Source organism: Maylandia zebra, linkage group LG16, assembly GCF_041146795.1.
Source record: "Maylandia zebra isolate NMK-2024a linkage group LG16, Mzebra_GT3a, whole genome shotgun sequence".
Taxonomy (NCBI): Eukaryota; Metazoa; Chordata; class Actinopteri; order Cichliformes; family Cichlidae; genus Maylandia; species Maylandia zebra.
Genome location: NC_135182.1, coordinates 28,622,147 through 28,638,529, shown reverse-complemented (window position 1 = coordinate 28,638,529; position 16,383 = coordinate 28,622,147).

Here is a 16,383-nt window from a genome sequence, read left to right as displayed (position 1 = left end):
CTGCTGTTTACTGGAACGATGCAGACACTGCACTGCTTGGGTGTAAGTTTTCACACTCCAGATTATTTTTCAAACACTACCTCTGCATGTTGCCTTAATTTATCTTAAGAAATAATATCATGGTGTAAGATGGCCTACTTTGTTGTTCGGATTAAGACTTCCAAGGGACTAAATCATTTTTATGTCAGCTGACTAGGAACTTCTAAATCTGGGGTGACGGTGCTAACCACTGCATCCCAAATTAAGTTAAAAAATTAAATTACAATTTAAATTGAGTATGGTAAATTAGCCAATTTAAATTACATTGTAAGAACTACAGTTCATACTTAAAAGAGTCAATCTGTTCATGTTAGCCGGATGCCAAAGTGAGAACCAACAACCACCGGGCCAGTGTTTAAGTGCTGGATTCTCATGCCAGCCCGAGTTTACAGGAAGTCTGCAGCTTTGAGATGAGCCATAGTGATGAATTAGCAGTGTTCATGGTAATTACATCTCGTGAGGAGGAAAAAGGTGCCCATCTGTAGATTACCGTATATAAGTAATAGTAAGCATATAATGTACTGTAAATTCTGCAGCAGCTATGTGCAAGTAAATTACCATAAAATGCATTTACAACAACTTTACTGTAACTGAAGATTTGCAGCAGTTTTCTGTCATTTTAATTACATAAAAGAAAAAATTAATTTTAACTTTAATTTCTAGCAAAGTTACTAACATGTTTTCAATGCTTTATGCAGTTTGTGTGCAGTTTACAGGTACTAAATCTTTGCTGTTTTTATATTTACAGTATTTGTAGCACATGTTCATTTATAAAAAGGTTGGTTTTTTATGTATTTTTCTTTGTTTTAATTTACACTGTTGCAAGATTAGCATAGGTTATTAGTAATAACCATCGAAGCATACATTTAAAATGTACCTGCAAAGTGTAAAATGTATCTGTACTTGTGTGTAAATGTAAAAAAAGTCACTATACTTAAACACTGTAAACCTCATCTAACCCCTGTGCCCTTAAAAAAATCCCAATTAGTCATGAACATCTGTTGTTAAAACATGATTTTAATTGCTGAAAGTACAAATTACAATTGTCTCACTTGGTCTTAATGCTAATAACTACCTCTCTACCTGTCTTAATATCTACTACAGTAATGCAGGCCTCTTATTATTAGCGGACCTAAAATCAAATATTGATGATGGCACTGTGTGTAAAAATAGAGGGTCACAAGTTACACAAGTCACCCAGTAGGAAAGACCATACTCCAGACCATACTCACAGAGACAGCCTGGAAAAATATACATTAAATATACAGATAGAAAACCATTTTTACTGTGTTCAAAGTGCAAAAAAACAAAGCAAAGCATGCGTTTCTGAAGTTCTGAAAAAGGCAATGTGCCCAACTCTAGAATACAGTATAAGATATATAAGTAAGTAGTAAAAGTAAACATAGATGTTGAATCGGGCACTTAGACACCTTGTTCAATGACTTTTCTGTGAAAATCTCATGCTCTTCACGAGTAGGAGGTGGTCCTGTGATTGCGATAATCTGCTCACGATCACATGACACCAAACCAGCTGAGAAGTTCCACTTGGAAGCAAAGGAAAGAAAATCTGTAAGGAAACAAATCTGAAGTCACAGATGCAGTGTTACTAAAGCGAAACAGGGGCCTGTTGAAAAATTAATGCCACCGAACGTCAGCGTTGTTTAAAATTAAGCAGCGTGGGTTGCATTCAAGCTAATTCGAGCAAATCGCACTTTGATCCAAACTTGTTTTTTTTTTTCTTCAAAGAATGACAGCCTGAACACACACACAAGAAAATCAACATTCACTCCTTTTTGTAGGATCTAATTAATACAACAGGGAAATAATAATAAGCGATTCTTCTGTATTATTCTCGATCAAAGCCAGTTTCATCTCCTTTAAATGTAAACAAAAGTCAGTCCTGTTCTTTATTAAAATTGCTTTGCCCTTTTGTCCTCTCTAACCATGAAGATAAATGTGTTACGGCGCGACATAATTGTGTTTACAGTTGGAGAACAAGCGCTGTTTCTATTTGTCATTTATTTTTGATGAGTTTCTATTGCGTTCTCAGTTTTCTCATTGCACCAGGCAATGAGAGCCCCCAGGATGAATCTGTGCTTTTCTGTGTTTAACTCTTGTTTCAGCAAAAAGGAAAAACCAGGGTGAGAAACTGGGAGGGAACACAGCCCACCACCTGTCAGTGATATCGGAATCAACAGGTGAACCCTCCACCCCCACACATCTCATCAGGAGGAAGGCTGGTGGGAGCAGGGAGCTGTCTAGAGAGAGACGGTAAATGCTGATGAGGGGAAAAAAAATCATGAAAATATGAAAAAAGGATGAAAACGTGCAATAAGGGAGCTCTATTTGTGGCAGCGGTGCCGTCGAGCACCCCAGGCTACAATTTTGGTCTTTCTGGAAAACAATGCAAGCAGCTAATTAAACACCTACGGAGTAAACCCGCTTGGGTAGCTGCATTCATGTGGGTCAGACATCCATCATCATACTGTGCTCCGCCACATGCCGCCCTCGCCATGGGAGCGTGGTTCACATTCACAACTCACCTCACCGCTGTCGCTTCAGAAGTTATGGTTCAGCGGGTCATACTTTGGCCTGTGGTTTCACTAGGTTGTATGCGTTTGTGTGTGAGATAGTGTTAGCTTAGTGATGTCACACTACTGCAGAGCCTCTTTGGAGACTGACCTCCCCCAGAAAACTTCATAGTTTGCTTGTGCAAGCTGTTTTATTGCCTACAGTGATGAAGTTAAGTGACCTCCAGTGCATGTGGATGTAAAATGTGCACTGGTGTGCAGAAGTGAATTGCAGTAACTTGCAATTAAAAGCATTTTAACTTGACTTTAACTTAGTTAAAACCTCCATTTGAACCTAAATCACCACCTTTTCCTAAACCTAACTCAGCTATTTTTTGTGTGAAAATTAAAGTGAACAATGAACTGAAAAAGGGTCCCAGGTTGGACTCTAGTTTTCCAGTCAGAAGCCAACACATCTGTCCTAATAAAGACGTTTTTATCTGTTTTTTTAAGTTGAAGCTGTTGGGTTTTTAGAAGACTTCTATAGGGCTGGATGCCCTGATTGCCATGGGAACAAAATCAGGTTTAGGGAACAGTCGCTTCACTTCTCAGACTTTACTTTGTTTTAAATATTGTGTCCATATGTGTGAATGTTTAATGGAGGGCTTTTTTATTTGAAATTTAGATGTTAATTCCAGTTTACATAGCCATTTATGAGCCATGAAGCCAGATATGGTGAGATGTTAAAGAAGCCACCAGAGGAATGTGAGAAATTAAAATGATCCCATTATCAGTGTAATCACTAAATCTTAGGTTCGGTTTCATTTGACAGATCTAATGGCACATTTAGGACTACAGATCCCAGAATTCTCAGAAATACTCCTTGAACAGCTGCTTTTGGAAATATAATCTAAAAGCATATGCAGTCCAAACAGTTTAACTACAGCTGTGACAGGAATTATGATACAATGCGAACCCTGTACACTGCCTCCATCTCTGAGAGTGACGTTATCACACACTGCAGCATTTTTCCTCCCCGGGAAACACAGCATATGTACCTTTACTTCTCAGACAGATTGCGATCTAAACTGCACAGAAATAGTCTGTGAGTTGGCTGATAGTTGATGCATTTGAAATTACCTGCCATTTTTTTTTTTTAAAAAGTAACCCTGTTTATGTTCCAATCTAGGTAGATGTTGAAGAAATGCAGCTAACATCTGACAGGGATGACAAGGAGAGACGGTGGGGGGAACGTTGGGTGACACTAGTGTCTGATTTGTTGAGTATCTCAGTTCTTTAAAAGGAACATCAACAGCAGGACATGAACTTGTTTACCGTATTTCCCGGACTACAAAGCGCACCTGAATATTAGCCGCACAAGCTAAAATCAGGGGAAAATCCTGTTTTGTACATACATTAGCCGCACCTGACTAAAAGCCGCAGGTGTTTCAATGTTGACTTATCATATGTAAGAGAATATGCACAAAGGGAATTGTCAGGAAAGAGATGGCTGTTTGGAGACACACCCCTTTTATTAATATTTTGAAAAACAAGTTATGGGTACATATTTGCACATGTAGTACATAACAGTAACCTATAGCACACCAGAAAAATAGATTCAGACTAACTTTTAGGCTCAGGTGCAGTGACACGGCTTTAACAAGAAGAAAAGTCAGTCATTCACCATCTTTCTCTTCTTCCTGCGCTCTAAAACCACCAAAGTCCTCTTCTCCAATGTCGGAAACGAACAGGCTCAGGATGGCTTCGTCATCCACTCTCCGCTTCTCTCCTTCGTTGTCACTTTCAAAACCAAAGAAATCCTCGTTGTCAGCGTCAGAGTCGAACACCCTCAGAAGGGCCGTGGCGGTGTCCTCCTCTCCATCATGCAGCAGTCCAGCCCTTCAAAATCCGTTGGTGATCGTGGATGTTTTCGCACTTTTCCACGCTGTCAGAATCCACCGGTGGAGTTGGGCATAACTTGCTTTTCGCAAGTTTATCGCCGCTCGTCATCCACGCCTCCCGCTGAATGCGTAGCGCTACTTTGAAGTTTGTTTTTCGCGCTACTTCGTACGGCACTACGTTGCCTGGCGGACGGACATGTGACTAACATACCACTCTTGAACCCCGATCCTTCCGCCAGGCAACGTAGTGCCGTACAACAGCGGAACAAACAAAACAAATCGTCTTACGATATCACAAAAATCATGGAAAATCCATAGAAAAGCCGCACCTGACTAAAAGCCGCAGGGTTCAAAGCTTGTGCAAAAAGTAGCGGCTTATAGCCCGACAATTACGGTAATTTTATGAATTAAACCTGGGATTTAATTTCTCAGAAACTGACAGTGCTGGGAACCTGTATGATGAGGTACCCTTAGTGTCTGCAGGAACCATAATTAGTAGGATGGAGGTTAAACACAGCTTTACCTGTGGTTGAAAGATGGTCTGACTCTAATGAACAACATAAATACTACAGAGAGAGTTAATTACAGAGTGTAAATACAATAAAAGGCTATTATTGAATGTACAGCATGAATTTTCCTGAGCATCACAACTTTAGCAATTATTTTCATTTATCACTTTAATTGCTCTAGCTTTTGGTTTTACTTTCAAATAAAAGTGTTTCCTCACAGCTTCACCATAACCAACAGAAATCATTTCCAACCCGGCTGAAATAACAAAGTAAGCTAAAATATTCCAGCCACAGGAGGACCAAATGTTGCTCTTGTACTCTTCACGTTGCAGACGTTGCTTATAGCCTCTTTATTCCCCGTTGGCAGGTTAATTAAAGGATCAGTGCTATCGTGTGTTTTAGGAGTTCACTGGTAAAGGAAATACAAAAATATCAAAAGAGTGACCGAAACCACGGGCACGCACGCTGACGGTAACCATCCTCTGCTCAGCTTTCTCTTCATCCGGCAAACTTTAGAGAAGTGGATATTGTCTTATTAGGAGTAAGTGCTTCGCTTTCAGTATTTTTCCAATCCAGTCTGCTATTTTTGGCTCCCAGATTCTGTGTGAGTGTTTCACATAATCATCTCTGGAGTCCCAGAAATCACTTGTTCTTTGTGCCGCGTTTCTCAGGTTTCTACTGCTTGGATTGGAAGCCCTCCACTGTTCTGCTTGCTTTTGACAGATCGCCTGTTCTCCTGCCTGAGTCTTTGTGCTTTGAGTTCTGTGTTGTCGAGTATTTCCCACCTGGAACCTTTTCTGTCTCCGCCTCCATTTTGCTGCCTGCTTTTGAATGCATTTGTTTCTGCTTGTTTTGTGCTCTGACATTTGTGAGAAAGTTTTCTGCCTTCGTTTCTTCATCTTAAATTCCTCTTCCTCACTCTTAAATTGACTTTTTCTCTTTTTAAATGTGTTTCTTGTCCTCCCCCGTTGTCGTCCTGTAAAGTTTAATATCTTAACTGACAAAAATAATATTGTTTTCCGTCTGGATGCCAGCGAAACTGTCACAGGAAAACCTTGTTATTGATATTATGGGACATTTCAGAAAGAGTTTGACAGTTTCCAAAGTGGTTAGGACGCACGCAGCACCATGCTCTGAGACATTTGTTGCATTTTATTTTCCTCTTTCTTTTCTTGCAACCTCGTTTCCTGTCGAATCCTGTCTTCTTGAAATCAGAAAAATTGCCCTCTTGGAAAAAACTATTAGTTTGTTCAGTCACAGTAGAGAAAAATTACAGCAACTATAAAAAAAACCTATAAAAAAATTCTTTGGTTATCCTGTAATTACATAATTTTGTTTTTGCTTAGACAGATTACCGGTAATAGCTGTGCCCAGCTTGTTGGCAAGAGTTTGAGTGCACACCACCCTACCCTCAACCTCTGCGTGACCACTGAATCTCAATTGCTGAGGTCACCTGGTGGGAGATGACCTGCCTCCAAACAAGTAGTGTGACTGTAATCACCTTAAGATAGACTGGTGAAAAAATGGAAACAGAAATTTATAAACACAAACAGATTACAATCTTCTAGCAATCTCCAGTTATATTTCAATATAAAAACAATGTTGCTGAGTGTCTACGTGATAAAGAAACATATAAATTGCATTTCTGCATCGACTACATTACTATTTGTGGAAGATTTTCTGTTTCTGTGAGGCTCTGGAAAGACTCTGAATCTAAGAATCTAATGTGAATTTCTGTGATGTGTAGTCAGCAACAATTGTGTGATTTTTGGTAATTTATCACACTTAATCGCTGTATTATCACACAGACATTACAAAGACCCAGACTGATGCCATGTTAAGTTGCTTTGGCTGACTGTGAGTTGTTGCAGACATGGTTCATCACAAATTTTTTTGCACACGGCCACAGTCATTTTGGTCATGCAGCAGTCTCCGACCACTGTTTTCCCCTCTGTGACTGCAGCCTAACCTGACAAATATACTTCAACCTTATAACACTGGGACATGAAACAATTACCATTATTGAACCTTCTAAGAAAATTTATCTTTATCAAAAAGGAAAGTTTGAAGCCCAGTCCTAAAAGCAGAGTGTCTATCCCCTGAATCCAAACTGGTTCCACAGAAGAGGGGCCCGACAGCTGAAGGCTCTGCCTCACAGTCTACTTTTAGAAACTCTAGGAATCACAAGTAAGCCTGCAGTCTGAGAGAGAAGTGCTCTGTTAAGATAATATGGCATTATGAGGTAAAGATGCATAAAATGACACTATGTTGAAATAATCTTTTACTGTATGTGCTTTAAGTGCCTGAAACTTCTGCAGTGGGTGTGCAGCCGTGCTTTGCAGAGAGACATTTCCTGTCATTTCTCTTGAGCTAAAAAAAAAAAAATATATATATATATATATAATTTTTTTTTCTCCTTCCATGGTTCCAACATGAAATGTGTCAGAAACACCAAACCATTTTTGTGTTTCAGCTTCCTGCTGTGTATTTTTAGTCTTAGTATATCATTTTGTGCTTTTCGCTGATCAGTCTAAATCAGTCCAAGAACAAACACATAAATGATTCGTTGCTTGTTGGATCTGACAGGGCTACACCATGCTAAGCTTTTAAATACGCACAGTGTATTCATAAAGCACGGATAATGTCATCTGTAGGCGTCCATTTGTGGCGATCTGATGTTTCTTTTTTTGTCCACTCTTCTCTGCCTCTGTCTGTGCATTCGTAAAAAAGCCCCGAACCCCTCGGCGGGCGGACGTGGAGGCCATCATCAGTCATGGGTCGTTAGTTTGATCGTCCTTTCCATAATGGGGTCAGTGTCACCTCGGCCTTTCATAATTCTCTAATTACTCTGTGTCTAGAGGTGGACTCTCATTAGCATGAAGCACAGAGACGAGGGTTCATAGCCCGACTGTATACACTCAGATTACTGACTATTTACTTGACCTGCCACGTTAGTAAGATGCTGCTGCTGTTGTGAAACTCTTTGAGGGCCACTCCACTCCATTTTCTCAAAGTAAGCCTCAGTGTTTCCAACAGAATGATCTTTTTTGAGTACTAGCAGCATTGGGGGAACGTACATTCTCTATTGAGCAACACTGCAGTTCAATGCAGTAGAGCTGGAGTTGAAAAATCAACTTTGAGATTAGACCTGGGTTAGCAAAGACTGAACTTTCAAAGATATAGGGCATTTTTCTTTGCTGAAAATACTTTCTTAAATAAGATGGTTAATATAGCGATGAGCCATCCAACTACAGTTTATGTTTGAGAAACACTTCCTCTGTTTTTCTCAGCATCACACTGATGCTGCTTTGAATTTGTGGTTGGTGTTTTTAGCTGTGGTTCCTCTCTTTGTTTCTCTGCACTCGCGGGTTAATCTCGCTTTCTGCTTCTGGCTTGTAGGTGTCAGGATTAATTAAGTGAAGTCAAATTTCCAGACAGTTGGTATTTAAGCTGATTTATGACACTGATGCATCTTAATGTGCAAGTGGGATAATGTGTGACTCTCCTTGTTGACCCCTGTGAGAACAGAGTGGGTTATTATGGAAAAGGGACATAAATCTGTGGGTACAGTCACAGTGTGGTTACTAACCTGACTATGAGCAAGTCCCTTAAATATAACAGATTAGAAGCAGGTTAGATTTAAGTAAAATTATTACATCTCTTCTCCTCCTCACTATTTAAAGGAACAAGGATGTTAAGGGTTTTAAGCGTCATGAAAATAGGGGACAAACAGAAATATTAAATATCTCATCAATTCCTCAAAGTTTATAGCGAGGTGTTTAAAATTAAGGACTAATATCAAAATGCAAACATGCAACTTTAACTTTTGGCACACTTTACAATATAGATGCTATTAAATGCAAATGGATTAGAGTAAAACTTTAATGTTCCTGCGGGACAGTTTACAGACAGACGTCCAGCTCCAACACATCAAACACGGATCTCCTGCATTATTTGATTATATTATATAAAATGCTGCTACTAAATTGCCAGTCACATAAAAATCATAAATGAATTAGTGGCTAACCTCCAAATATTCTCATTGTTGGCGGGTGGTGTTTTTTAATTAGAGCTGTAAAATGTAGAAAGCAATGAAAAAGAACAGGTAGTTGGTATAACATCTCAATCTTATTCTAAGGGTGCCAAGTGCATGTATGAAAGCTATGGGCATTTACCTTATGAGCCCTTTGGTGTTGGTGTCACATAGCTGCATTAAAAGGCTCCAAAAGGCTCAAACAGGGTCTGTGTTCTCTTTCATCATGTATGTACATCATAACCATTGGGTACATGTCATTTTATGAGGGTCGTCTTCTTCCTCTTTCTGTTGCTCTCATACACTATAGTGGATCATCTGCCTCCATCTCACCTTGTCCCTACCATTGCCCTCTGTCATACCAACCCCCATGTCCTCCTTCATTAGATCCATGAACCTCCCTCGAGGTCTTCCTCTTTTCCTCCTGTCTGGCAGCTCCATCTTCACCATCCTTTGTCCAATATGTCCACTATCCTCCTCTGCACATGTACAAACCACCTCAGACTTACCTCTCTAGCTTTGTCTTCAGACTGATCAATTTGAACTGTCCCTCTAATGCTCTAATTTTCTAGTTATGTCCATTCTGGTCACTTTCAATTAAAACAGTAACATTTTCAGTTCTGCCACACCAGCTGTGATTTCCTGACTGCCAAACTTCTGACCAATCCCATCCTCCAACAGCCTAATGTGGACATATAGATCTGCTAACTCTCCAAGTCTAATAATGCTTTGATTGGAGTATTACAGCAAAGGTTTATGTGAAACCAGCAATTATCATGAGAACGTGTTATATATATATATATATATATATATATATATATATATATATATATATATATATATATATATATATATATATATCGATAGATAGATAGATAGATAGATAGATATAATCTCAAAGAAAAATGGGAGAGGTAAAAGGAGCATGAGACCTAAGCACATTTTAAATGGTATTTATAAGAAGGCTTATTATTGTAGGTTTATCTTGAGGTTAGCATAAGGAAACAAAGGGAGTGTGTGTGTGTGTGCGTGTGCGTGTGTGTGTGTGTGTGTGTGTTCAGCCTGGTGCCCCAGACTAAAAGAATTATCAGACTGTGTCAGGAGACAAACAGGATTATCTGTGTCTGTCTGTCTCTCACAGTCAGTGACTCCATATATCCATGTATGATACTCGGCGGTTGCCATGGCAACCACTCACAGCGCACTTTTCACTTCATGATTAGATTTGTGATGAGTTTCACTGAGTTTAACTGCCGGGATGTATCTGCTGTATTTTGCATTGATTGTATTGATTCCAGGTGCCCGGGTGGATGAGGCGACTAATCTGTGCAAGTTACATTAATCTGAATGAAACCTTGGCTGTCTTAAACCATTAGTTGGACCTGGAGGGTGGGGACCTTTCCATATTTCCTGACATATCTCCCGATTCAGTTGTAGATCTTCATATTAAACATGGTCAAAGGTTTAAATAATTATCCTTGTGAGCTGAAAGCTCAGAGATCATGGCTATCCCTAATATGGTCATCTCAGACACACACAGCTCTGGCTGAAGCTCCACCCTTTTCAAATCTCCTTATGAGGGGCAGCCAGTCAGAAGGGCTTCAGGGAGAAAATTGTTCTATTCTGCTTTTGGTGCTTTTGGGAAATGTTCTTATAATTATCTGATGAATAATGTCACAACAGACCACCTACTCTTTTTGCAGAGAACTCAACACTCCACCCTGTCATCTAATGGAGCTTCCTGTTTCCTGTTTGGATGTCACCTTTGATCATACCAGGCTCTGGTTGCCTAGGTAATGCTCTAACATTAGTTAGCTGTATCCTCTGTCTGTAAGTTCCTACTTTATGTGATGTCCTTTGTCTTCTTCCTAATAAGTCATCAGGATCCTCATTGGTTAGGCACTTCTATCGCTCAACGCAGGTGAGAGGTTTAACTCAGTACTCACCCACTTTGCACCAACACCCCTCGTCATTGCTTGTCATTGGGCCAATGTGGGCGTCCCTTAAGTATGATTTTCTCTTGCTCCAGAAATCCAACATGGTGGTGGCCAAAACACTGTGTACTTATTCACAATGCAGTAGTTGGTAGCTGCATTTTTGACCTGGATTCACTTGGGATCACATCTCGATGCATATTAAAATGACATGCACTGAATTAACAGTCACTAAAAAACTGAAGTTTTCATTAACACTCTGGCTTGAGGCTGATTTTTAAAGCAAGTTTAATTGTGTTACCCTTGGCTCTAGGAAGTTATTTGTTCTGAAAATTATCTGATATTTTCAGACTAAATGTTAAATCTAGGTAATCAGCAAACTAACAAAACAAAAAAGAAAATTGCATTCCTCATAATTTTGTTTTTAACCTGTTATAGTAATTCAAGGGCTTGTTGTTGACTCTTCATTAAGTGCCACTTTTCCTTCCCCTAACATTTCTCTCCTTGACTCCGCCACACTTGACCATGAAACATTTCTGCATATTAAAGTGTAAAAACACTTCCAGGGGCAAACTGCAAGATCTGCTTTTTATTTCTTCGGCTTAAATAATAAGTTGTTTCTGTATCTGTATTTAAGCAGTGAGAGTGAGTACACATGAGTTTGAATTTTGATCAGTGATTTATTACCGAGCAAGAAACCTCTTCTCCTCCAAATTAGCCAACAGAGGAAGACTTGTACAGGACAAACTGCAAAGACCAGCCAGCACTCAGTCAACCAGAAAACAGCCAGTGCTAACAACAATCATTGCTTTCCATCTGCCAAAGGCGCTCTGTGCAGGAAACAAATGAGGTAGCTGCGTGTTGTGACACTACATCACCAAAACATGAGAAAAGGAAAATTCCTCTGGTGGTTTTTTGTCTCCTAGTAGACTCGCTCAGAGTAACACTCCCACCTATACACACTGCAAGCACACAACAACTGATGCTGCACACACTCATGGGTGCACTTCGAGGACATTTATCATGTTCAATTACCTTCAGCTGGGATTTAGAAACAAATCAGTGCCAGGGTTTCAAACCACACACACGCCTCCCGGCGAACCTTAACTTAGAGCTGGACATTTTCCTGGAACGGACGCATCGCACCACTCCACACGCTCTTTCTTTACTCTTTCTGTCTTTGCTGCTCCTTGTCTGGAGGTCCAGCATGTCTCGAAGTCATGAAATTACATTCCTTTCTCTCTAATGGGAAACACATTTTTCAGGTATGAGAAGAAGCTGGAAACAGGGGAAAACTTTGGAAGTGGTTTGCCTTAACAGTGTTGATCCCTGCATCATTAGATAGATCCTCCTGCTCTTCCTCCCAGATGTTCACCTCATCTAGATACACTCAATGAAAGGCTTATGGTACTTTAATAGAAGTGTGGATAGAATTATATGAGCTGTCAATTATGGCTTTCTACTGACAATGTTTGTCAGCACTTCAAGAAGGATTTTATTGGAGGCCTTTCTAACTTTTTATTGTCTTAACATCCACATGGCCGATGGTGAACCACCTAGGTTTACAGCTACAGTAGAGTTATGATTTAACCACATGGCAAATGGTTGGCCTTTCAGAAACTAGAAGATGTTATCTTTCAAATAAAATCATAAACCTTCATTTTGGTGTCACAATTTTTCTGGTAAGCTTTTATATTTGGGTGTGGAAATGCACAAGAATTCTGTAAAACCCTAGATAGACCCTACGTGGGTTTCCAGTGGCCCGCGTGGATGCAAAGAGATTAATGATTTGTCCTCAGAAAGATCTACATGTCAACTCTCTGTCTTTTTCTCTATCTTTCAGCTCTAAAGCAGCAGGACAACATAAATACTGACCTGAATGTCGTCTCCTCTGTACAGCCAGAGGTGCTGATCATTAAGGCCGGCCATAAAAGGATAATTTAAGGGCAAACACACTCAACTGTACGGTTGTTTGGTTTCGTTATTCATCTTTGAAATCACATGGTGGCTGATTCTGATTGGGCAATTAAAGCTTTAACAATGCGCCACAATTAGAGAGCAATATGCACAAGTCCCAATCGTTTAGCTTCATTTAATCCGACAAGCTGGCAACAATAGAGAAAACTCACTCAACGTCTCTATTAGGGAATGCTCTCGAGCTGGTTTCCCTTCCCAGTGCTCTATCTGTAGAAGTCAGGTGGGAACAGAACAATAGCTCTCGTGATTGATGGACCTAAAACCAAAATGGCTGAAAAGGCCGAGGAGAAAAGTGATAATTATGTTTTAATCATGGTCATCTAGGGGGAATTCAGAAGGTGAGGGCCATGTGCTCATGTCCACCCTACCCCTAACTACAGGCCAAGGTTCTTATTATGAATCCAGTATTAGTGAGGACTCTTTGTCTTCTATGTTGGGAACAGATCGTAATTACAACTACAACAGGTATGCTAACTGCTTCTAACGAATTACATAAAAAAGGACAGACTGGAAAAAGTGCAAAGGAAAACACACAGGATGGTTGGTGGATTGTGATTAGAGTTGCATTTCTAAATGTGGCATTTGCAGCTTTTTGTGTTTTACTTTGGACCATCTGGCCATTTCCTTCTGATACAGTGTTCAACACCACATGAGTGCATGGTGTTTATACTCTAAGCACTATACAGCAGACATACTAAGCCTGTAGCAAATGAAGGTTTCGTTCCAGCCTTTACTGACTGATTTTTATCCTTTTAGAGTTATTTAGGATTGAGTCTTGAAAAAAAAACCCAAGTGAGCTCCAAGTGAACCAAAATGTGTTACTGTTAATATATTCAGTCCGCTTATTGGCCAGATGTATCTTTGGTGTCGGAGCAACAAAAGTAAATAAGGAGGAAGGCGCTGTGTAGTGGACTAATGGAGAACACTGAGAATTTAGGTTCATCTGGATATATTTCCACATCCCAGAATACAAAGCTACGTGGCTATGGAATTATTTTTAGCTCAAACCTACAACGTACACCTGGTAGTTGGTTCAGATCAGGGTAGGATCAGATTCACACCAAAAATGGACTTTACTGGAGTTCATTTGGAAGTGCACTAAGACCACCTCCTCCAGAGGGTCTTAGTACTGTTGTTTTAGTCTACACCCAACTGCAAATACTATGTTCACACCTGCACAAACGAACCACAGCAAGGGAGAAAACAAACCCCAGATCGATTTAAAAGGACTAAACACCACAGGTGTGAAAACACCCTTAAAAATAAGAATTTGGTGATGAGTTTGAAATTATTTTTAATTTTCTCTAATCCACACAGGGTCAAAATTACATGTGCAGATGTAAAAGTGCACAAACACACCCACTAATATTTAGTCAAATGTCCCCACCTCAACCAGAAACGTGTGGTAGCCATCAGCAAGCTTCTGGTGTAATTCTAGCTGGATATTGACGACTTATTTGGCAGAATGAGGAGAGTTCATTTAAATTAGTTGGTTTACTTGCACGGACCTGGCTTTTAAGCATAGGCCACAAATTTTAAATAGGGTTGAGGTCGGAGCTTTGGGAAGGCCATTTCAGGAGCGTAATTTTTCCACCTTGGAAAAAGAACAAAATCATTAAAAGCTCTGAATTCCCATGACCTTCATGCCCATCATGGCAAACTTTTAATCATATATATGGTGGAATATTATATTATGCAAACATTTGTGTGGTATGAAAAATGTGTGTAAAAAGTCTTACGTTTAATTTGATGAACACAAACATCCAACTTGTTTTCATATCTAAGTCAGCCTTGACCAACCACAATTCAAAGCTCCTCCAAAACACAGACGGAATGATGGAAATCTGTGTGGCCCACCTGTTAGATTGATCAGAAACAAATACAGAATCCTCCATATTAGTGTTAATTCATTAATCTGAGAAATGCAGCCGTAAGTAGGATCAAGGAAGGGGAGACGAGAGGAAACCAGATGTTGTGGGAGTAGGGTGGGAACACGAGATGAATGAGGTCAGACTGTGGAGCAGGAGCAAAGAAAAGAGAAAACACAAGAGAAGCAAACAAAATCCCTCGAACGCAGCTGCAACCGTGGAAAAGCTCTCACTGTTGTTCCTGCTCGCCACAACTGAATTACCACATGTGGCAAATTGATGATGATTGAATAGGTACAAGCCAGCTGTTACTGAGGGACTTCCGATCAGTTTCACCTTTGGATTGAACTCTTGGTCTGAAATCCATTCCCGGCCTGCACATCAACAATTTAACGCATTTAAACCAATGACTTGAAGTGAGTGCAGGTGAGGACATGAGCGCTCATTTGAAGATGGGAGCATATGTGTGACTCTTGGACGGATTTGCATTTGTGGCTTTAATAGAGCCAGGAGTGACCATATTTAGATAATAATTATTGGTATCTTAAATCTTTGTTAAAGATTATTATTGTAGACACATCTACTACTTTTCATTATATTTTCCTCGCCTACTTCTATTTTATTTCTCTACATTTCAAATTGACTATTAAGTATGAAGTTTGCTTTTTTAATTTTATTTAGCACTTGAGTCTTGCAGGGTCTGTATAATTGAGTTGCAAAGTGTTTTATAATTTATTTTAGGCTTTTCTCCTTAAATTCCATTTTGTATGACTTTTATTGTGTGCTATTTTTTAAAGATATTTTAATAAATGTTCTACAAGTACACTTAATTACTATGAAGGTATCAGCTAATAAATCCAATGCAGTCAGCAAGCTGTCGCCATAGACTCTATGAAACGTCCACACAGAGACAAACACCTCATGATTAATGCTCAGTAACATCCATATAAATATGTGGGAAATCTATAGCTATAGAGTCCCGTTTTTTGTTTTTTTGTTTGTTTTTTTTGTATTTAAATATATTTAATTCTGCTGTAAAATTTTAAAGCTGTAACATTTTAACATGGAACTCTACAGGGACTGACTCATTGATGGAGCCTCAAGTGGACATCAGAGGAACTGCATGTTTTGGCTTTTTAAAAGAAGAAGAAGAAGAAAAAGAAAGCCCATGTAAATAGTTGATCTTACTATTCTTCTAACTAAACCAACCCGTTTTCTAACTCTGACTGGACAATTTCAGTGGGAGTTAAATCAGGTGAAAGGTGAAGTAGAAAAGTCCAGCAAGACCAAAACTCATATTATCATATTTTATCATATATTATCATAGATCACATTTTAACCTGCCTATGCGCATAATTTTATTTTTTTTTGCAGTTACCTTTGCCTCAGTTACCATCAATATGACCTGACTAAAGTGATTTTCAGCTCTGGACTGTGAAATATTTTTTGTAGCAGAGAAAATTTTAAAAAAACAAAACTAATCTGGCAGAAATGTTGGTCGGGTACACATCCTACCAGATGGCTGCAGTTATAAGACTTTTTAAGGTTTCTCTTTTCAAAAGAAAAAAAAAGCCAAACATGAGACAGGCCATATTGTAACATCTGGGAACCC